Source organism: Cuculus canorus, chromosome 13 (assembly GCF_017976375.1).
Source record: "Cuculus canorus isolate bCucCan1 chromosome 13, bCucCan1.pri, whole genome shotgun sequence".
Lineage (NCBI taxonomy): Eukaryota > Metazoa > Chordata > Aves > Cuculiformes > Cuculidae > Cuculus > Cuculus canorus.
The window spans coordinates 15638093-15662254 of NC_071413.1; the positions used below are offsets into that span (position 1 = coordinate 15638093).

At 38.9% G+C, this 24162-nt stretch overlaps 1 protein-coding gene across 1 annotated transcript in view; it reads left to right on the forward strand.

The window, feature by feature from the left end:
- The first annotated feature begins 18061 nt into the window (after window positions 1-18061).
- The window catches only part of SMPD3 (sphingomyelin phosphodiesterase 3), a 104977-nt gene continuing 98876 nt past the window's right edge, over window positions 18062-24162 (forward strand). Inside the window, exon 1 of the mRNA XM_054079069.1 lies at window positions 18062-18356. The gene's annotated coding sequence lies outside the window, so the exon portion shown is untranslated. The remainder of the gene's footprint in view (window positions 18357-24162) is intronic.

A 24162-nucleotide genomic window follows, 5' to 3' on the forward strand; every position in this document is an offset into this window, starting at 1 on the left:
CTCAGTTTTCAGCTAGAATGAATCAATCAAGTACTGAAGCTAAATTCACAGCTCTTCATGGAGTACCCGTTAACATAGGATCAGGAAAGATTAAAAAAAAAATTTTTAAGGCATTAAATTATTTTTTTTCCTACACAGGAGACATTTGTACAATAGAAGCCAGTTATTGACACAGGGACTTTTAATAACCTTATGTTCTCAATACTCCAAACAACCCACACATCAGAAGGCACGCAGAGATACTCAGCGCCTGAACACATTAAGACACTCTTTGCATTAACCAGGCTGCAAATATGAAAATATGAAAAAAATACCATTATTCAAATTTATGAAAAAGGAACCTTAACTAGATTACTGGGCCCTTTATAGCAACAACAATTTAGTATTATTTAACAAGATGGACAATTAACACCGTGAAGCAATGCTGTATGCTCATCAGTGCAGACAAGTTCAGCATTACCCACTTTTACCAGGTTTCTAGAGTAACTACAAATTTATTTTTTCAATTTTTTAAGTATTCTCCGTCCTCAAATCTCACAAAAATCAAGTAACTTGTAAAACCTAAGCACAGCAGCAAAGCCAGGTTTTCCAAACTCTCCATTACCCAAATCCCAAAGAGTCATTCACAAGCAGCTTAGATCAGATATGCTCATTGCCTGGCAACTGACAGCTACTTTAACATCAGCAGCCCTAAAAAAATTAACAGGCAAGCCCAGCTACATAAAATCATTCCACTTCCAGCTTGTAAACCAGGCACATGTGAGTGCTGTATCTTTTGATACGTGCACATACATCATCGGGAACTACAAAAGTCCTCAGTTTATTTAAAAAAGGCAAGAAGATCAGAAATTTTGAATTATATTAAGAACATGAATATGTGAAATGCAATACCGTCCTCTACAGTGAAAAGATGTAGTACTGGTATTCGGCAGGAGTTCGCTACACAAATTTTTAAGTATTTTTGTAAATACAAAATACTTCTCTTAAAAATCAGCGCATTTAAAATGCATTCTTAATGCAAAAGATTTACCAATTTTTCCACCTAACTTCACAAATACAGAACTAAATATGTAAGCATGTAACTACAAAGTAACTACTGTCAGCTTTGAGAGATGAAGAGACAGAGGAGGAAGTTGAGAGAAGCACAGACAAAACAGGTGAGGAAGAGAGCATCTCCCCTAAGGTGATACAGAGACACCTGATGATTTTGAAAGCATAAGTAGATGCAGATGAAAAATGTATAATTTTTGACAGCTTTTGACCACACACACGAGCAGAGAGGGAGATGTCACAATTAAATATATGAAATATTATTTTGTCTACCTATGGGGTGAGTAGGAGGTTCATGTGGCGCAGGAAAGTGATTTCACTTTTTGCAAAGAACTGCACTTTCAGATAATTTATTCAGCTAGAGATGATTTAAATTCCCTAAGATATTTTAAAATCTATTTCAGCAAATCACTGAGTTAACAGTACAAGAACTCTTTCATTTGCTTGTTTTTCAGTATCTGTACAAAGATCATCATCACCTTCTGCTGCTGGACTAGGTGTGCCAGAGAGAACAGAAGAACCACAAAACACTAAAGTTAACTGTGTATCATCTAAACAGAAACAAAACATGCAGGTACCAAAATATGAGGTGAGGTATATCCGTCACTGCAGGAACCTCTAGGAGCACTAACTGATACAAACCAGGACACTGAAGTAGAAAACTGAAGGAGCCATATTAGATGGAATATTAGAGCATCACATCCCAGCCAACCTTTCTGTATTGCACCTGAAAGACAGGTAGGCATTTTTATATTATAACAAGAAATAAACAAAGAGACTCGTCCTGTGTTCTGCTAAGCTTCTTTCATTATTTTACACTAGTGAAGCAGCCTCAGCAGGGGAAGACTTGAGTTTTGATAATGGATCATTTGGTTGTTACAAAGGCAAAGCATAGGACTTTAATCACAATCACATTTGTGTCTTCATACAACTTTCTAAGTTTCAACTAAGAAAGCAAATAATTAATTCACCTGGGACCAAATCTGAAATCCTCATATCAAAGAAACTGATCTGAAAGCTAACAGCACCCTTAATAGCCATATATTCTGGAAAGATAACCAAGATAACTATCAATACACAAGGACCTTCCTGAGACCTGCTTCTGAGAAAGACACGAGTTGGAAGCTCACCAATAAATGAATACAACTGGAAAGATGAAACACACAGTACGTGAATCAGAGAAGTATGGTGGTTCTGCAACATTAGAACAAGAGCCATATTTGTAAACTTCCTTATGCTTTTGTCAGTATTGGTAGTCTTCTGCTGTAACTGTTTCTAAAACACAAAGACCTAGAAGTTGACCGAGTATTAACTGAAAGCATAATAGTGTAAAACAGAGTGCAGTTTCGTCATTTCTCATTGCTACCCGAAGGATGATGATTCTTCTTCCCCCTTGCTTCAAAAGCCAAAAGCTCTCTGTTCATTTACTGTGATTTCCCAAGAGATCAAGGGAGACAGAAATTACGCTGTCATGATGACAACTCTCAATGTTTGCTGTGTAACCGCAGCATCTCAGATTTCAGATTCGTTTTTTAATGCTTGCTAGTGACCCACATCAATGTGGTTTGAAGAAAACATAATTATATAAAAGTCATTGCAGAGTTCAAATTAAAGATCTCATAATTGATCTGAATGACAGGTCTGTCTATAGCAGAAGGCTTGAATTGCAAGGCTTACTTCCCCTTAAACTCATGGTAGACTCCTCCATGGTCTCAGTTTCAATCTTTATTGCTTAAATTAGAAGATAATACACCAGTTAGCAAAGATGTTTTGGACCATATTCATCTCTGAAATTACTCCACTAACTTGATAAATTAGGAGTAAATATATTTGCTTTAAAAAGATAGCAATAATCCTAGTGTATTACTATGAGAAGTGCTAGCTGTTATTATACACATAGGCAATAACTTCAGAATTACAAAAAAAAGCTTAAGTAACAGCAAGAAATTTACAGTCTTTCTACTTGATAAAAAAAATAAAAGATCAAAGAATTGGAAGAATGTATTGTGTTGATATATCAAATGAATTCAGAGTGCATACAAGCAAAATGAGGGTAATAATATTACCCTGGGTCATAATATTTTATGATTCTCTCAGGAGGCCATTCATTTTCTCCCCAGGTTTGTACTGCTCCGATGTTAATATCATGCTTATTTCTATTTAAAGTTTCATATAATGGTCTTCCTAAGATATTCTCTTTTTGCTTAGGTATTAAAAAGAACGCAGGTTGTATTATTCCTACAGCACAAGTCCCTCTCCATCTATTAGGTAATTCATTGTAGGCTCTTTTCCCACAAATCCAAAATAACCCATCTGGTGATTTCCTATTCTGATCGTTTCTTTCCAGGTTATCCCAGAAACTCTTAAGGTCTTCAATCTCGTTAAATGGGTGGGCCCCAGTCATATTTTTCCAGCATATTGTCTCATTCTTGCTACAGCTGTTGGACCAGAATCCTGAGGGGGGTATCAGCCACTACCTTTTATGGGTAGCATTGGTAATTAACGTTAATTTACAAGGGGTATGTCCCACATATCAAGTAAAATTTAATCATTCTCGAGTTATACAGGCTTTTCCTATTATTTCATGGCTTAATATCCATCCCTCAGGTCTAGACGTTTTGCGAAGATTGGGTGTAATTCCAGATTAAAATTTGTTGGGGGCCTACCCCTTCCCCTTTCCAAGGCCATTGTTCTGTCATTTGGGATCCTCCGCATATCCAACAGGACAATATACGTAACTATTCTCTGCCTCAAGTGTACATATAAGTTTTTACCCAGAGTGGGGAGATCCCACTTGCTAAGTTTGGGGGTTTTATAATTTTTCATAAAGGGAGGGGCCGACCTTTATCTGATCATTCGAGTTCTGTACCCGATCATTCGATTTCTGTAAATGCTGACTAACGTTCCAAACTAATTCTTCCTTATATCTATCCTGAACTCCCTCTCCATCGGTATAGCCCCACATTCCTCCCTGAGTAAAACAGATATATATATTTCTCCTTTCGGGCAGGTACCGTATCTTTTAACAACTCGTCCTGTTTTACTACCAAAGTTTTCCGCTACCCAATATTTCTGCCCTTGGATATAACAGCTTTCTAGTCATCTCTCCTTGTAACAACCAGCGTTAATGTGCGAATGAATTGCCAATGCTTGGATGATTTGGCGTCCATATTTAACATCTTGGTAACACTTTGAGCATGAGTCAGCAGTCCCATCGGTCATTAGATTTAGCATGATTATTATCCATTCCCACTTACGTATCCCTCTGCCTCTTCCTACGCCTACCGGGTTGCCTCCGGCAGCCAGGGGAGCCGTCTTCTTGGCAGCAGGGATGTTCTTCAGGGAGTCCGGGGGAGGACTGCCAGAGCTCATGACTCTTCTTAAAGGCATCCCAATTCCTTTTCTTTACTGCTGGTGCAGAACAAGGGACTTTAATTTGCTTTCTACACTCAAGGGCAACTATATTAGGGTGCGCTTTTAATTTTCCTTGGACTCCGTTTAAAAATAATTCCCACCACTCCCGGGAATCTGTTTCTATAGTTCCTAAAAGTCCTGCGATACGGAGGTTCTATTCAGTATTTTTGGCACTCCAGACATACCCCACAGAGAGTATAACCATGTCTACAATGACAGACTCACTTTTCCTTGCAATAATTGCACATAAAGCAAATAAGTGGATAACAAACACACTCTAGTTCCCCACAATTAATATTTTGACCGCGATACCACTGTTCCTGTGCTTGGGCTTCCTCTTGCATCAGTTCGGCGTTGAATCCAGAGTTTCAGGTTTCCAGGCAGGGAGATCACTGTCCATTCATTTTTACCCAAGTCTGGTTGAATAGGTCCTTTCACTTGTGACATATGGGTCCAACACTTCTCAGCAGTTTGTATTGCAGTATCTGTAGTCAAAAGCACAAGAAATGGTCCCACCCATTGAGGAGTGAGGGAGGTTTCTTTCCAGCCTTTTACCATTACATAATCTCCCAGTTGCATTTCATGTATTGCAAATCCCAAAAGGGGCATTTTGTGTTAATAGGCAAAGTAATTATATAAGATTGAATAGACATATCATTTACCCATGGGTGATCTATGGGCATACCATGGGAATATGGCATCCCATATAATATTTCAAAAGGTACTAAACTACTCTCCGAATGTGGCATTGTCCTAACATTTAATAGGGCTAATGGAAGACATTTTATCCATGCCATTTTTGTTTCTATATTCACTCGTTCAACTCTACCACAACTTTGGGGATGCCATGGGGTGTGATATTCCCATTTTATACCTAAGGCCGCTACAATAATTTTAAGAACCTTTGATGTAAAATGCAATCCTTGATCTGAATTGATGACCTGAATCATACCAAAATGAGGCATTTATCAACTGATATTTTAATTCTTGGTATCTCTTTTCACCCTCTTTCAGTCCATTTTAACCCGTCAATGGTCAATTTGTCATATGATCAGTCGGTCTGGGCGGTAGGGGTTTGAGGGTCGGAGTCAACATACGCAGTAAAAAAAAAACACTCCTGCCTCTTTAACTTAAAGCGCATGTGTCCAGGGCTTGCGCATGCGTTCTAGGAGGTGAGAAGGGGAAAATAATAAGTTTGCAACAGAGATTTTGGGTTCTGATTCTGTCAATACATTCTTAATGATGGGAACTTTAAAAGGTTCCCCCTTTGCTCCCACTACCAAGGTATTTTCCTTACTCAATTGACATCCTTTTGGTAATTTCTGAATGGTATATTTCTCAGCTCCAGTGTCTACTAGGAAGATGACTTCTTCCCCCTGGGGACCTAACCATAATTTTATCAACTGCGCACTTAGCTTCAGCCGAGCCACCAGCACCCATCCCACCAAAAAAAATGGCCGGAATCTGGGATGAACCCCTTTGCATTGCCATGCTGGTGGGGTATATCATGCAGGTGCTCACGATAGTGGCTGCCATCAAAATATATATATGTGTGACTAGGGGCTGGCTTAGAAGAAGAAGACCGTCTTCCCCTTCCACTTGTCCGAGGCCAAGACTGAGACCAAGACCGAGACCAAGACTGCTAAGACCACCAGCATGGCCTGAAGTTTCAGTTCAGGTACTGGAGACAGCTTTATTAAAAAAAAAAAAAGTGGACAAGGTTAGTTGCCATGCGGCGCACAGTTTCTTGTTGGACTTTTCCTATCGCCCATGTGAGAAAAGACCATGATGGACAGAAGGATTGAAGATCATCGTCAGGTGAGCGTCGGGTGCCTTACGATCATGCAGCACGTTATGGGAGAGAGAGACTGAGCCATATTTGTCCACCCCTTCTGGTCCCAGTCAGGTTGTCCATCATCCTGACAACCACCAAAAGACTGTTCTGAACTCACGGGTGGTGTATTTCTCTTGGGATTTTGTCGGATTGTTATACAGTTAATTGTTCTCAAGTTCTTATTTTCTATTAAATTGTTTAATAATTCACTAAACTTGTCTTGGGATTGCATTAACTATATAATCCTTATTGTTGACTGCATAGTTTGGTGTTCAGAGTTATAACGTTTTGAATCAATCGTACAAAACATGGAATAGTACATGGCAAAACCAACAATGTGGCTAATTCACATAACAAATAAAATATGATTTGTTTATATGGGAAAGCATAGAAGCAAACAGCGCTGGGTGCGCTGGGGAGTCTCCGCTCCACCAACAACGCACACCTAAGTCTGAGCTCTTAGTTCCTTTTATATTATTCTGCAGGTCAATATTGTCCATGTGGTGATCTCCTTTTCATCTTCCTTATCTTCACTTCTGTACTTTGAACTCCGTTTCTTGCACGAGGTATCTTTCAGGTCGTTAGCAAGTTAATCCGTAGTCTCCTGCTATTGTTCCATGCCTCCCTTGGAGGTCCCTCACTCAGGCTCCGAATCAGCCCAGCAGGCTTTTTCCCCTATAGTCTGTAATGCTAATTTGCAGGTCGTGCACCAACAGGCATTACATTATGTTTTCTGGCACGAATTACATCTACACTCTTCACAAATGGAAAGGTTTTGTGCTGCCCTCCTTTGCTCTGAACCTATGCTTTGTTGAGGAAGTGACTGGGAAAAAGTGAACTTCCAATATATGTGAAGTAAGTGTTTTTACAACACAAAAACCACAGCATTAATAAAAGCAGAACGACTAGGTAGTAAATATTATTTAAATAGATCTACACAATAGCTTAATGAGAAAATAATATACACCTCTTGACAACTCCCACCGTCAGTCCACCTCCTTTTGCTAATGTCGAGCCTCCTCACATTAAGAGCAAATCTTTAAAGCAAACTCTACACTAAATGTTTTTAAATTCTGTTAGATGAGTTAATGCTTTTTTAATTTCTCACCCTTATCATATTTTATCCTAATCCGTGTAAACTAACTGCATACCATGTTCAACAAATACACCTAAGTATTATCAAAGACTATATTTTATTTCTGAGTGTCACACCCCGAGGGAGACAGAGTAGGACCCAGAACTGTATTTAAACATTTAGTTTATTACCTATAATGTTACAATTCTAAGTCAAGAATATTAAGCTTAAGTCTAACCAATATTAGTATCCTATAAGGATTCTTGAGGGACCATATGACCTCTATGGAGTTCAGTGATAAAGTCTTTAGATGTTCTGCAAACACTCTGGTGTTTGGTGTTCGTAGATTGATGTCGGTGGGGCATCTCAGACCAGCTGAGAGGGAGCTCCGATTAAGGCTTGCTCCTCTCATTCTTTTATAGCCCATTCTGGAGTGATAACATCTCAGGTACCCGTCGGCCCATCTCCTTTACTTTGGTCAGTGGCGCCTGATGGTATGAGGGACAGTGGATTGCTTAATCCCCACCAACCTTTGAGTCAACAACATTATTCAGCTGAGATAATATTGAATCTATTGTGTAGTCTGAGGTACTTTTGCAGCTACCACAGGTAACAGTTTCAAAAAAGGCACTCAAGTGCCTGCAGGAGATAAAAGCAAGGGACTTGTCAGTTTATCACTTGAATAACAAATATCTCTCTGATTGTACAAACTAAAAATGTTACACTGGAAGAGAATACTATGTCATATCAGAAAAACACTAGCCTCTCAAATTCTGAGTCAGCAAGTCACTGAGATTTCTACCAAATTTATATGTTCACATTCATTTTATCTGTTAATTATCTGGTTGAATTATGTCCTTGGAGGAGTTAAGGACTTAAATAATCAGTAAGTTTTTAAAGATACACACCTAGTGGATACCTGTTAAATCAAAACCCTGTAGAACATACAGCTTTAAATGCTTGTAGAACATACAGCTTTAAATGCTGAAATCTTTCTTCCAAAAATAGAAGGGAAAGAATGACATAACAGAGGAGTTGGGTGGGAGAGGACAGTTTGGAGTTATGTAATGACTTAACTTTTTTTTCATCCTCAATAAAAAAGCAAATCTACGAAGAAAGCTAACCAGCAAGAGCACCCAAAACAAAGAAAAATAGCCACAATTATCTTCAAATTTATCTTTTTCTGTCAAGAAAACTAGAAGGAAATAGAGAAGGTGCTCAATTCTAGACTTTGGTCTGATCTTTTGATTTGTTTTGTTACACAATGTGTCAATTTCATGACTCTAATATCATCTCATGACTCATATTATTTTCTGATATTTCCGTTTTAGCAGTAAATGAAATCTGTTTCATTAATCTCATTAAACTTTTCCCTTTTTATTAAATTTTCACCAGACAGTCCATATTGTAGCCATACACTTAATCCTTTCCCTCCCATACCAGTAAATGATCTATGCTCAGATCAAAATTTTTGAAATAATCTGTTATTCACAATTAATCTGAGAATCAGATTAAGTTAATTTGGCAAACTTTATGGCAATTATTCAATATTAAACTAACTTGAATTACAAAGGCTTCAGAAATTTCCTAACTTGGATGTCGAAACGTAGGCAACTTGATCCATGCTGAGGTTCCTAAATTAATGGCCTTGCTTGTCAAAGTAAGTAAAATTATTTCCTTTTTCTAATAGTGCTTAAGTACATAAGTCTTGCACAAACCTAATATTTTTAAAGGGTTATGAAGATGGCAAATACTCTGTTTTTATTTTCCAAATAGCTCAAAAAAAAGAGTATTTTAATGTTCTTGTATTAAAACATATCATAACTCATGGCTTTATACTCCGACATAAATAAAGCATGAAACAAAACAGTAAAACCATCCATAACATCAATGGAATTGTCTTCTAAAAGCCAAAACATCCCATTAAAATGAATAATGAAAGGCTCCAGCACAGTTTCTATGCTTATAATATTTACTTATAGATAATCTAATTTCCTCCTAGGGCTAATGTGGAAACTGGAAGCCGCTACCATACACAATCAATAATCCTACTAGAAGCTTAGTGTGAGATACAGGAGCTGTTGCCAGAAGTAGTCAGCCAGAAATTAAACTCATTTGGGGTTTATGATTCCTGTGAAGTGTTTGTCACAACACAGAGGGCAAGTTCAGCTGATCTGTCTTTACTGCTATTAAATGTGTTCTGGGCTCAGAAGAAGGTCGAGTCATTTTGTCCATGTGGTAAGAAATTATCCAATAGAGGATCACCTCTGATAAAGGTACACACCTTCTTCCTAGGAACAGTAAGAACCAGAGACAAGACAATTTAAATATACAAGACACGGCACATTTTAACTAGTGCTGATTTTTGTCAATATGACAAACATCCAGCTATGTAAAACAGTTTAACCAGACCTCTGAAATATTAACTATGAAGTCCAGTCAGTATTTTCTAGTTTGTGTTCTTGAAGTCAAGCCTAGAAAACTGCTCTTGTAGATGTGATCCAGCCTGACTCATTAAAAAGATAACATTTTTAGAGAAGATCCTCCATAAAAAAGTTGCCGCAGGCACTTGCAAGAATGAAAGCATCCAAAAGTCTGAAATGAAAACCGGAAATTTAGCTCTAAATCCACATTTAGGTACACCACTAAAACTGTTGTAGGCATTCAAATAAAAACAGCTTTTATAGGTGAGAAGATCCAAAATCTGAAAATAAGTATTCAGATTGAATTTCTGGCCTTTGTTAACACTGTTAATATTCAATGGGAAAATTAAATTTCAGTGATAATTACTTCCCTGTTATTCTATGGATTAGTTTAGTTCAATGGTATTAGATATTTGCTGCTCTGAAGGCCAGTGACAGATTGAACTTCTCCATGACATATTTAAAAGTTGTCTGCAAAATCCTAGGATGTTCTCTTTGGATCTCATGCTTACACAGTATTCACACAGCATGCTCACATTGTATTTGTTCACTGACAGACAAATCTCTTATGATACAATCATTAAGATTTTCTTCAGGAACCATTTTTTTTCCCCTTGAATTGTTTCTGTATTCACGGTAATTTTGCCTAGTTAAGCTAAGTTGTTTTAATAATGTCTTTTCCCTCTTCTGTGTTCCAAATCACAATTTATGCCTACCCAGCACAGACTGTGTCAAGAGCAGAACTGTGTGCCTTTCATCTCCTTTCTGCCCTCATTTTTCTTCTCTTTCTCTCAAAAGCAGTAATGCTCCACAAACCTATCTGCTACACAGTCCAACCCCCCCCCCCCCCAAAAGGTAGAGTGCTACACTTTGGGAAGACATGCAGTAAAGGTAGAAGTTACCTCATAATCTCAGTTTATGGGGAAGGGACACTCATTGGGGTTTGGAAGTGGGTGATCTTTAAGGTCCCTTTCAACTCAAACCATTCTATGATTTTGAATGGTTTCAATGACAAGTCGCAAACTAAATCTTAATATTTTTCATTTCTCTGACCAAAAGCCAAACTTCTTTTGGAGTCCAAATGTCTTTCATACTGTTCTCTGATATCAGCACTACTGAAAACCCTTATAAAATTGGTCATTCATCCAGTATATCTGCAAAGCTTCCCACCCAGTTACTCACGTTACAGGATATGAATTATATTGAACTTTAGGACATTTTAAACATTTTAATTCTATGACATCATCTTCAGTAAAACATCTGGGCAGACTTAAAATCATAAAAGAATTTTTTAATTAAATCATGCCTCGTCACTTAATTCCTTGAAGGCAAATAACCTTTCATGAAGGTTTTTAATGAAGATTTTGCTGAACCGCTTAAGAAAATCATCTCAGAATGAACACTCACTACTTCTGTGGCAACCCATCATTTGCGTGATTACCCAGAAGAGTATTTTAAACATCTCACAGACAGAAGCTGGTAATGTATTCCGAAACAAGGAGCTTTTTACTGATGTCTGGCAGTGAAGTGAGTTCCTTGATACCTATTTTAACTTCTATAAAAATAAAATTTTCTGAAATATTGAAAGGAGCAATCTAATTCACAAATCCATCATGTCCAAGGAATTCAGAACCATTTCTCAACAGGTTTAACAAGCCAGAGCTTCTATCTTACATTAAAATACCTGACCTGTTAATACACTCATTCATTCAAAAAAAAAAATCACATCTTTGTTTTATATCTGAACTTTCCACTTCCTCCATAGTCATTTTAATTTCCAAGTAATTAAAGTGCACATCCTAAGTGTTGAGTAATAGATCTGTAAGCACATGCAAGTACCCCCACCACTGGGCTATCCAGAAAAATAAACTTTGAGAACAATTTGAAGAGCTTTAAAGCCAAACGCAAGGATAAATTCTTAAGATTTGCTGAAAAATTATTACTTCACTGTTATATTCTCAAGCTTTAAACAGAAACTGCAAATACCTCGTCTCTCCACAAGGGAAACTCAAACACAAAAAGTGAAGGGAAATAATAAAATCTGAACCCTAAGAGGAAGGTGTCCTGTTATCTTGAAATATCCATAATCCTCAAAACTCGGCAATACTTAAAGAGGGAGAGAACTGCCAAAAATCAAGTTAGGAGATTACACCTACTACTTGATACTAATTTCAATTCTGATTAAATGGCAAGTTCAAAAATCAGGAAGGGACAAGCATTTCGAAAAAAACAATGTAAACCAGTAATCACTGAAAAGTACAAAGGACTAATCAGAAAAATCCTTAAATTCAGTAACTGAGTTGGAAGAGTGGTTTATGCACTGGGCAGGTGCTGGTTCTGGTTTGGTTTCCAAACGGTCCCCTTTACTGGGGATCTTTATAAGTTATATCAATCCAATAACGAAGGAATCTGTCTGCATTCCCAAGGACAGACAGTGAATGAGTACAGATGAGTGCACAGCTCTGAAGAACAAGATCAAAATTCAGAGCTGTTTTTATTTCTCCAGTGAAACCAAGTTTGCAGTATCTATTACACTTCATTAACACTGTTCACAAGACAGAAGCATGAGATGCCCTACTGTTCCTGGTTATTAAAACAATGCTAGTAGCTGTCTTCATCTTTCATTTCTAATTTGGATGCTACAATTATTCTGGCCTATGGGACTTGGAAAAGGATACCCATTCTTTCAGTAATCTGAAGCACAGTTTACTCCTCTGGATAAGTACACTGCTTAAAAACTGACAGATCCAACTATAATTGTTCACTTCATTGAGCAACAAAAAGATCTGAAGCTGAAAATAAACATTTGGCTCCTGCTTCTCTGTCTTTTGCACACTCTACCAAGAAATACAATAATAGATTGTGTGCCCTCAACCTTGGCTTATGAATTTTCCCATAGTTACTCTCTAATTTCAATCCTTCATTTCTAACTGTTTTTCCACTAAGATCTGGAAAGAACTCAACAAATTTGTAGGTTAGCCTTTAAAATGAGATTCCTCAGATTTCTAATGAACAAATAAGCAAAATAAAGAGAGGAAAAAATATTTGATACTGCCTTCCAATGTGGATTAGGTAGAAACCAACCTACCTACTTTAGTACTAGGTACTTGACAGCTAACTAAATTAGGTGTGATCTTGTTGCCTTGAATACAAATTCCAAGAGGTGAGAAAAATATTGAGAGGAAAAAAGTATAAGAAAGTTGCTTTAATTATGCTATTTTTAACTCTCAATATTTTCTAAATACAATCTGGTCTATATAGTTGATTTGACTCCAATTTATAGTAATGAAACATTTCAACAACATATTGCTTTTTGATAGAAAAGCTTGCAGTTAAGAGCATAGAAGTGGTTAAAATCAAGTTTCTGTGGTAACCTGAAGAAATTTTTGCCGGGCTGCACCCAGTAAGGACATCAAGAGTGATTTTTTTTCCCCTTACACTGCCATGGTCAAAAATGTTCTTGGATTATTATCTTTTTATTTCCTTGCTAAAGAAAGATAATTCTCATCCATACCAATAAAAATTTCCCTCCATAAATTATGGGCAGCCTCAAGCTAACTTCATGTACCATAAATATCAAATGAGAATCCTAAATTGCCAGGTACTAGATGTCTTCATGTCTTAATCCACGGTAATTTGCCTTCTAGTTATATGGTCCGATCGGTGATTTAAAATCAATTTTATAAGGCTGCAACAGCGGTTTTGAACACTACAGGCCTTCAGTTCTTGATGGTAAGCTGAATTAAGAAGCAATTGCTACTCTCTTGTCATGCAAATCCAAGTAACATTGAAAGCCAGGTTTTATGGGAATTATTTTGACTGTGTATTTAGGAAACTGCATTAAAATGTATTTTTATTTTTAAGGATTGGGCATTTAATTAGCACATGCCTTTTACTAATCTTAATTATAGGGTCATGCCATGTTTGCCTCCCTTTCAGATTTTAAGACTTGAAATGCAGCTCCAGTAAAGACATTAAACAAAAGGTGCAGCACAATATTAAGCAAATTCGCTTTTTGGGGAGTTTGCCAGTAAAATATTTTTCTTTATCAATAGAATACTATTAATTGAAAATGAACCCAACTGTATTCTCTTGATCAACTTTTATCTCCTAATACCTTCAGGTATAGTTTAGTCATTATGAGACCCCTTATCTTTCTTGCTGGCAGCAGGGCTGTTACTACAATCAATTCTCTTTTCTTTACACGAGGCACCTGCCTTAAGATGAATAAACCACAGGGTTTTCTCCCATTTAAAAAAAAGTATTCCTGACTGAAGTTTTTCACTCTTCACGTAGGCTCCACAGTGAGGTTGTCGGAATAAAGTTAGACTGGAAAAATTAATTTCCTACTGCAGATGCTACTGACTGAATGCATACAATTAAATCATATTATAATGGAAAAATATATTTTCACAGCAGTGACAGAACAGAACTTGCAGCAATAATTCCAATACCTACCACATTGCCATAGCCTTCACTATTCTTTGCTTTGTCTGCTGCTTTTATTCTCTACTTGAATTCCCTTACCTGACAGCTTTCCATTAATACAGGGCAGTTACAGGTACCACATTTTGCTCCATTTCATTTCTGCTAACACAACATCTGTATTCACCTCCTGTGATGCCAATGTGAACATCTCCTTGGATTCTTCAAATTTTTGAGAACTAACAGAAAAGGCTAATTAACACCTTTTAGCATTACTATGCGACATTTACCCTTCATAACCCCAAAATCTTGGACACCTACAACTGTTTCACATTTTTTTAATTCTGATTTTTTAACTGATATTCTGCTTTCTCAGTTCAGCCTATTTTTAATTTGTATTTGACATCTACTAATCTAATCATTACAACTACATGCACAGAACACTGTGCCATGATATCGCTTGCTGATAAAACACTTAACTTCAAATGCCAGAATCATGAAAGACTTACGCAGGGCATCTCAAGTCAGTTTTCAGTAATCTCCGTGTGAACTAGAAGGTCTAAAAATAATTTCAAAGATATATTTAGATAGCGACTACTTAAGGGCAGATCAAGGTTGTTTCTAAGAAGGATTTTTTAAAAACATTTTTTGCATTTTTTACTAAATACCTTGTATTTATTCTTTTACATATCCTTTCACCTTTCATGTTCATAGTAAGAACATGAGGTTCTTACTATGTAGGACTGTGCCATTTATTTCAGCTACACCGTTGGGCACAATCTCAGTTTTTCTATTATGCTGTCAACTAGACAGAAATTCTTCTTCCTTTATTTTATTTTTATTTCTTTGTAAGGCAAAGGAAGTGTTGACTCTCTATGGTTATAACTTACAAATGAAGAGAAAATGGAGCTAGTGAGGATGAATTATGACATCTGATGTTCTTTCACTTTAGAAGCATAATTGGGCATTCCTTATATGGAAAGAGCAGTGATCCTAATTAAATGTTTACTAAGCCCTTCAATAAGAATTTGGATGCCTAACAAACTGAAAAGAAGCAACATTTGTAGAAAGTAACATTAGTAATCTTTTCTTGCTTTCCTTTGTAAGATGGATGAGCTGCTGAGATAAATGCGGGGATTTCACTGAAATTGGGAAGAAATTTAACCTTCTCTCTGGGTTTCCCTGAATCTGATTTACGTGGGCAGGAAAATGGGAGGCACTGTCTGCAGGGTAAGCAGACTGGTTGCTGCTGACAACAGCACACTACAGCTGCTGTTAGCAGAAACCAGGATCCGTGAATCCGGTTATTCAGCCGTACCTGAACAGCTCATGACCGCCTGTGTAAGATCTTCAGGAACTTTTTATATTTGATTTGATAAAGATATTCTGCTTCTACTTCTATCCGGAACCAGGCGTAACTGTAACAAACCTAACCCAGGCCGACCTAGCTCCAGCTTCAAAGTTAGTTCTCAGGAATTTCTGTGTGAATTTGAAACTGAAGTGATGTTTGTTCTTCTATTTTGGTGCCCCAAAGAAGTTATAGTTTAGGATTGGGTGTATGAAAGAGAACTTGTATAAAATTGCTTCAGTCACTAAGTCCTTTAATTGAAATGCAATCTGAAATATGTTACTGCTTGAATTAATAAATTCAGATTATTCACAACTACTGTGACTGTATTTTGGACGTCTCTCAATTTTTCTGCTTTGCAAAGCAGAAAATGGTTACTGCTTTAGTAGGACCATTTCAGCTAACAAAAGAACAATCATGGCTTCATTAAGATTAATGGGGTGAGGAAACAGAAAGCAATGAGCAGGGAGTAGTAGTGGCCCTCCTCTACACTAGCACCAAAAGGTTTGCTTATTTGTGGTCTTGCGATTTGGGAGCGTCCAACAGCTGCATGAACTACTGAAGCTTTCCCTCGACACTACTGTTCACCTCAGTGAGGCTCTTTTATCAGTGCAAGTCTCCTACCGGCTCTGGTACAGTATGTGCCTCCCGAGGAGGGAACACGAACAGCCACCAATAACTCATTTTTAATATTCTCAGGAGTTATTATTCAAAGTGAAACGTTTGCCTTACAGTTCCATAAATACTTTCAACACCTACAATTTGCTTCACTCAAATAAAAGTTGTAATAAAGTAAATACTGTTTTAAACTTATCTACTATTCTTCGCTACAACTGCGCAGTGCTGTAAAGTTCAGGTAGAGAACGGAGAATACATAATTGTGATCTAAGCGAGTCTTGTGAAAACACTGGGGAAGGTACTTCAGGAAGTAATTTAAAAGACATCGTGTAGCAAAGATTAGAATAATTATCAAACAGCTGGATGTATTCCACAGACTTTACTCACGCCATGACCAAGTTAGTATGCTGGTGGCGTATAATACAGTATCAGAGCAGCCATCCATTACAACATAAATCTGACTACTTCAAATTCAAGAATCACTATGCAACACACAGAGTGTTTCAACCTCTCACCTTTTAAGGACAGCTGCAGAAGTGAACTTGCTTGGTAGAGTGTGGCTGTGTGATCCAGTTGCTATCAAGGAAACCTGTTACATCTAAGAACTATCCAAGAAAGCACCTGAGAGGGAATGAGAAATCATTATAACACCTACCCACTGAAAAAAAAAGGAGCAGTAAATCTGAATTCTGCATCACTAGTTTAGAATAAACCATACAGGGATGAAGACAACCCCAAGGAAGATTTTGCTAACATAACATAAATAAAATACAACTGCCTAGTTTGTGTCCTAGCTGTCTGCCATATTGCTTGCTAGCTTGTAATGCAGTTGCCAAAAAACTTCTCATAGATGACGACGATGGTTGGACATCATGGTTTCAAAGCAACAATAGCAGAGGCATGTGAGCAGCCCTAACATACAGGACTCTCTGTGCAAGTTTCCAGCATCTTTCAATAATCCCTAATACAGCGCGAGAGATAGCATAATGCTCATACTTCTAAATTACCTCATTAGCCTTAACACTCTTTACAAGTAACTCTTGAAACATTCTTTTATTGTGGTCATTACCAAAAGCATAACTTCTAATTAAAACTACACTGAATATTCACTCTTTAACAAGCGAGTAGATGGAAATTCTGTTTGAATATACTGTATCAGTTCATTTGTAAGTTAACTAACAACAAATCCTGCTTTGTAAAATAATCTTCTGAAGAACCCCATACGAAAATTAGTATTAGAGATGACTTTCAGAAAGCTACATTTTTTGGCAGTGCTTTGGTTTGGCTTTGCAAGGCAAAGTCCTGATGCTCTTTGTGTAGCTGCTTACACGTATCCTATAGCTTCTGAATCTTGGTGGGAGAGAGGAAGGGAGCGCAAAGATCGTAAAAAATATGATATCACTTCGTTTTTTCTGCTGTTAAAAAACAATCAATCAAACAAAACCCGTAACACCGCAGAAGAAGTGTAGTACCCTTGATTTCAGTTTAAAAAGAAGACAAACCAAAGCAGAACAACAACAAAAAGTAACACAAAGGAAAACCAAGAAAAGAGCACAGCCAAACGTTTCGAAAAGCCTCCAGAAGCAGCACGGCGACACTGCCGACAGACCAGCAAGGAGCAGTCTCGGCCCCGCCAATGGCCAGGCAGGAGGAGCTCGGAGCCGTCGGTTTGGGCGGAGAGCGGCGTTCAGCCCTCTCGGCGCCCGGCGGGAGCCACCACCCAGACCCTGACACCGGTGCTCCCGGCGCTCCACAGCGGCCAGACTACAGCTCCCGGCAGCAACACCGCCTCCTCCCGCCGCAGGGGCGGCCGGGAAGCCCGCCCCCCCCCGCCCCAGAGCGCTGAGCTCGGCCGCCGCCCCGGGCCCGGTGCCCGCCTGCGGCGAGAGCGAGGCGGGGCGGCGGCGGCAAACGAGGCGGGGGGCGGGCGGCTGCCCCGCGCCCAGGGGCGGGGAGCGCGGCGCCGGCCCCGCCCGCGGCGCTCCGTGGAGCTGTTCAGCGCCCGGGTGCTGAGTCTCCGCGGCGGACGGAGGCGAGGGCGGCGCTCCCTGCCCATCGCTGCGGCGCGGCCATGGCTCCGGCACCCCGCCGCCCCCGCCGAGCGCTCTGAGCGCCCGCCGCGGATGCAGCAGCTCGAGGCGCCTCTGGCTCCGCGGGGGAACGCGGCAGGTAAAGCCTCTCACTCCCCGCCCGCCGCTCTGCTCGCAGCCGCCCGGCTCCGGGGATTTTGCCGGAGGCTGGTGGAGAGGCGAGGTGTCTGGCACGGAGCGAGCACCGCGAGGGGACCGCGGGAAACAAAGCGGCGCGGCGCCTCTGCTTCTTGAGTAGTTTCGTGATTTTAATTTCCGGGGGATGTGGAAGGGAAGAGAGGGCTTGCTGGTTCGCTGCCACATCTGTGCTTAGATATACGTAGGGAAAAAACACCTAAATATACTAATTTGCTCTTGGAATCCTGCTCCTATTCTCGTGGTTCAGCTGTGGAGAAGATAAAGGCAGGGTTTGTCGTACAGGTAGTGCTACAGCCAAGACTGCAAAATGGTTTCCTTGAGTACCCTCCTCTGCTGTGGTTCTTGTATGGCTTTTGCATGGCAGTCATTTCTTACTTATTTTTGTGTGGATGACCAGCCCCACCAGAGAGCTGGGACCTGCCGCAGAAGGTTAGGGACACACTAGCGTACACAGTGTTTTCGTGAATAGGTGTCAGAAAAGGGAGGAAAAAAATTCTACTGTATTTAAGGCCAAATGACGAGTTCCATCCTACATGAAGTCATTTACAGCCAAGCATTGTGCTGCTATGCCTGGTGCTTCAGGCTTCCTCTTAGTGCTGGGTGATGAATAGGGAATTGAGCAAGCACACTAGAGATGCATAATCAAGCAGCAAGTGTCCCTATCTGCTCACATGTATAGTAGCATCTGTTGTCAAAGGACTGGTGAGTATTCCTTGACTGTCAAAAGGCCATTTGTTTTACCCTAGATTGCGCAGGCTGCAGCTGTACTTTGTGTGTGTGTTGGTAATACAGGTTGACTTACAGTTCCTTGGAGTGGTGTGGGAAGGGGAGGCTGGCAAACGGGAAACTCAACACTCTTCTCAGGAGTAGATGGTGAGAGAAGTTTAACCTAGGAGACTGCATGCAGCTAGATGAGGAACTTGTGCTTTCTGTGTTGTTTTGGACAAGAAACTGAAGAATGAAACTGTGATTAAAAAATTGCTTCCTTTAGAAAACCAAATGCAGATTAATACTCGTACCACTTCTGCCCTGTATCAGGGAAAAATTTCTTTGTGTGCAAGGCATCCCCCACTCCCCATGTTACTGTATCGTGTTCAAGAAGAAAGAGCCAGAAAGGCAATTGCTGGGATCCATAAGGCAGGAGTTTATAAGCAAATTGATGGGACTCACACGGGTTCCCATGTTATTAAAGATTTTCCAGTCTGGATAGAAACTCAGTACTTCTCATATTTCATTGACTTGAAGGTTTTTTTGTACCAATGGTTTTAAGGTTTGTGTATGTAATTCATTTCCAGGAAAGCGTGTGTTCAGTTTGTCTTCTATAGGCTGCAGTGTAGCAGTTTTTGTGCTTTACTGCATTAAAAAGAAGTTTAACAGATCAGGTACCATCTCACAGCCATCACACATCCAAAAACTCTCTTTCCAGTGGGCGTCTTGGATAAGGGCACAACAACAAGCCCTTAAAAGCAGGCTTTTATGAATCAAGTTAATGACTGTAATAGCACACCGCTGTAAAATTAAAAATCAATTTCTGTATATAACTGTATGTAAGGCGAGCTTACCCTGCCAGTGGGATTAAAAGATTTCTTGGCATGTCTCCTCCCTGCCTCTGCCTTTCAGCCTCAGCCCCAGAGAAGCCTCGGAGTATGTGGCCAGCTATGTGTGATTTAAGCTATGCTATTGAATTTTTTCCACAGGGAACAATTACTATAGAGTGACAAGTCAACCATTTTGATCTTAACAGATCCAGCTCTGTTTAGTGATAGTAACGATAGCATACACTGCCTAACCCTACCTGGATATCTCACTGTGGCAGTTTGCTTCTAATTTAAAAGGATGCTGTTAAACCTTAAAATAGGTTCTCATTTTTGGGTAGGAATGAAAGAGGTTTAGTACCAGAAGAGCACTGTAGACATTTCAGTTGTATATTTTCAGTTGCTGCTGCCTGCCAGCCCTTGAGAAGCCACTGAAATATCAGAACAGCTAAGCAGCATGCTCTGACCACACCCCTACATTGCCATAATTCATAAACGAAGACTCTGTGCTTGCTGCCACATTCGTATTTTTACCTAGTCAGTTAGGACAAAGACAAAGCTGCTTTGTGCTAATGAAGCTAGTGCAGCATGCTTTTTATAGAGCCAATGATCTGGGTTTCCAAAAATATTTTAAAAAGGACACTTCTGTTACCCTGACATTGTTTACGCTAAAGGCTATTGCAAATAGAATATTTATGCTAATTACTTACATGCCAGCTTTGGCAATAAACAATATTTTTCTGATGTAGGATCCACTGCAACTTTCCCTGTCCAGTTATTATGCATTGAGCATAGTACAATAAATCTCAAGTTGCAATCTCTTCATGGAAATGTTTATTTTAACTTCTATAGTAGACTGCTGAAGTAATGGAAATGTTTCCATTACACTTAAGTAAAAGTCTGTATTTCAAAAAGACCTTCACAAAAAACTGACCTGGAAATATTTTTAACATTAGAGCAACTGTTAAGATTACACTTTACAGCAACACAGTAAGGGCTGGTTGTTTGTTTTTTTTTTTAAGATTAAGAAATCCTTATATCCACAATCTGTACAAAAATGCTACAGTTGAAATTCAATGTGCTATTGAAAAGCAGAGACTAGCTTTACTGCTAGCTGTATGAGGGAGAGTGACAAGACACATACCTTTATGAAAGAGAACCAAAATACCCTGTATCACTAAAAAAACTTTTAATATGCTGTTGATTTCCCTGGTTTGTGGCAGAGGTGGCCTATGTATTTTCTACAACTTTAAAAAGAAAAAAAAAAATTATGTATTGCACAGTGCCAATTTTCTGCTTGAATGCTAGTAATGCTTGGCATTACATATAACTAGATTTTACTTATCCCCACTAATATCTTTAAATTGTTAGTCTGATACTCTGAAGTCTACCCTTCAAAGAAGGTGTCTAAATGCACAACACAATAAACAGTTACTGACCTCCTTCCATTTACAAGAGAGGACCTGCTAACTTAGAAGGAATAATCCCAGTGACTAGCTTCAAGGAGCAAGTAATGTTCTCAGTGATTTTTTAAGGTACAGCTCCTACCTTGCAAATATTTAACTACAGATTTTAAGCATTTGTAGTCATCTCTCTGCAACACTCAGACATAAACAGCAGAAAATTGTAGCCACTCTCCAAGCTTGATTGCTATAATTATGTACCTTTATGTACTGCAGGTCAAACTCCCCGTGAAATCTGGGAAAATGTTAGACTATGGTTGAATCGTGCCATTGCTTTAAAAAGGAACAGTCCGTAATTTGAGCTGACAATATAATGCTGACAGAGATTTGTGCAGAAATATTCACTTCCATTTCATTTTGGCTTGAACAACTACTTTCTGAAAAATGTGTGGCTTGGGGACAGTATCTATGTAGAATTGCAATGAATACAAGATTTTCCTTCTTAACTAAGTTCTGCTCAACTTTGTTTCTACTGCTTGGGGTGGAGGAAGATGGGATAGAAGGTTGTACTTAGCCACTGGGAAGTCACCATATTTTGGCAATTCCTGACTTAGTTATGCTGATACTGCCCTTTGATGGTCACACTGTCAGGGTCACTCAGCTTTGACTCTAAAAGCAGGCAGAAAGCTGTCATCCCTTAATGAAGTGACAAGAAAACATCCTCTTAATCAAAACAGGAGTAAGCAACTTCATGATTATAGAAAACCTCAGTGAAGCTGGGGGAGAATAAGAAATCTCTCCGTCTTGAATCTTGTGCTACAAGTCTGAGGTTTAACAAGTATATTTAAAGCACAAGTGTATTTAAAGTTCTTGTTACTTGTCTTAAAAAAACAGTTTGACAAAATTTGCAAATACAGCCATCTTAGGTATTCTGTATTAAACACACAGCACCAAATTCTTTAAGATTTCTGAAACAGCCAGAATCCCCTTTAGCTTCAGTTTAAGATGGCTCTACAGTCTTGTTTAGGATTGGACCCAAGATGTCTCAGACATAAGAGAAGAGTCATCTATGCACAGCCCATGGCCACCTAGCCTTATGCCTGTAGGTAGTGACTATTCTTGCTTACATTTGCAGGTACAGAGTAGCTCTGGTGACATGGTTTGGTATCTTTAATTTGGAAGTGCATTAAAATTTCAGCATCCCAAATACAGAGTGGATAATCATTAAATTGACACCCCCAAAATATGGGAAATTATTCTTAAAGGTGCATTTTGTTACCAGTCCCACAGCATCTGTTGAAACTTGCACTCTGGAAACTATCATGTGACCTATGACACAGCTCAGCTACAAAATTAGAGCAAGATTTAACAACTCTGTTCAGTTTTGGGATCATTCAAAAGGCATTTCCTTCAGATAATCAAGAAGTTGTTTACTCCAAAATTATGTTACAATTGTAACAATGGGTTACAATTTGGCAACATAAGATGTGAACTTATCATTTATATATGAAGTACATCAAAGGCTTAGACTTTTATCACCATGTCATAGGAAAAATACCACAATATGCACTAGGAGTTCAGTGCAAACTACAGAGAATGTCCTAGGCATTGTTCTGGGTAGCTGAATACAGTCTTAAAGAATAGACTTAAGGAAAAAGTTTAATGTGTGTTTGCTGTACAGTCACACAAACCCCCATACACTCCCTTGTTTTACAAATGGCATCAACTTGAACAGGATTCTATTACTGTTCATGATTTCAAAGTTTAACCACACACAGCTCCTTAAATCTGAAAGCTGAGATAATAAATGCAAGACAAGTATTTTCTCTGTAGTACTTCAGAATTCTGTCAACTACAGTAACTTAAGCTCAATCTATTTCAGTATTAACGACAGCAAAAATAACCTCTAAAGTGACAAGCCGTATCTGCCACTCAAAAGTATACAAGCTTTTAATATCTTTTAAAACCTGACTCAAGGAGAAGAGCGAATCACAGGATTCCATCTGTCCCTCTTGACTATTTCTCAAGTTAACATTTGATTAACAGTTTTGCTTCAACACAGGTTTTGGGTTTTTATTGTTCTTTCCTGCTGTGCTTCAAGTACAGTAGAAGCTGTTCAATTTTAAATAGGATATCTTGCTTTACTCTCCGCCAAACGATGAGTTAAGTAGTCACTTTATTCCCTTCACTTAAATTGACAAAGCCATGTTGGAAAAAGGGGTAAAAATCCATAGACTCCCCTAGGGTAACTGCAAAGAGGCTAGCAGAATGCTTCATGATCACTGCCTCAGGAAGTTCTGAAACTTTGTGTTCTTTCTTTACTAAGCATTTACTGGATGGAGAAAAGGTAGAGTTTAACTCTGCCCGGAAAGAGATAATACTACTTAAAAATTAGCTGAGGGGCTACCCCACCCTTCCCATATTGCTAACCAGTGACTGTCTGTCACTGACACTGAAAACGATGAGAAATTCTGTCTCGGTGAGAAATGACAAGTGAAGTGCAAATGTATTGAAACATTGAGTCTGCCCTGAAACACTGCAGATCTCACGGACTAACTAAACTATTCAGTTTCTGACTCCTCAGCACAGTTTGTTCTGTGAAATCAGTACTGCCAGATGAGAAATCAGTTTCATATTTTTTTCTACAGAGATGCTTCATCCAGCCAAAGCTGAGCTCCACTCGTGACCCTGCCAGCAGAAGGGAAAGATAGGGAGACTCTAGAAAACACGACATAGACAGGAGTTTCTTATCCAAGCTAAAGAATTGGCAGAGACCAATGAATAAAGATAAGAATCTTGTTAATTTACT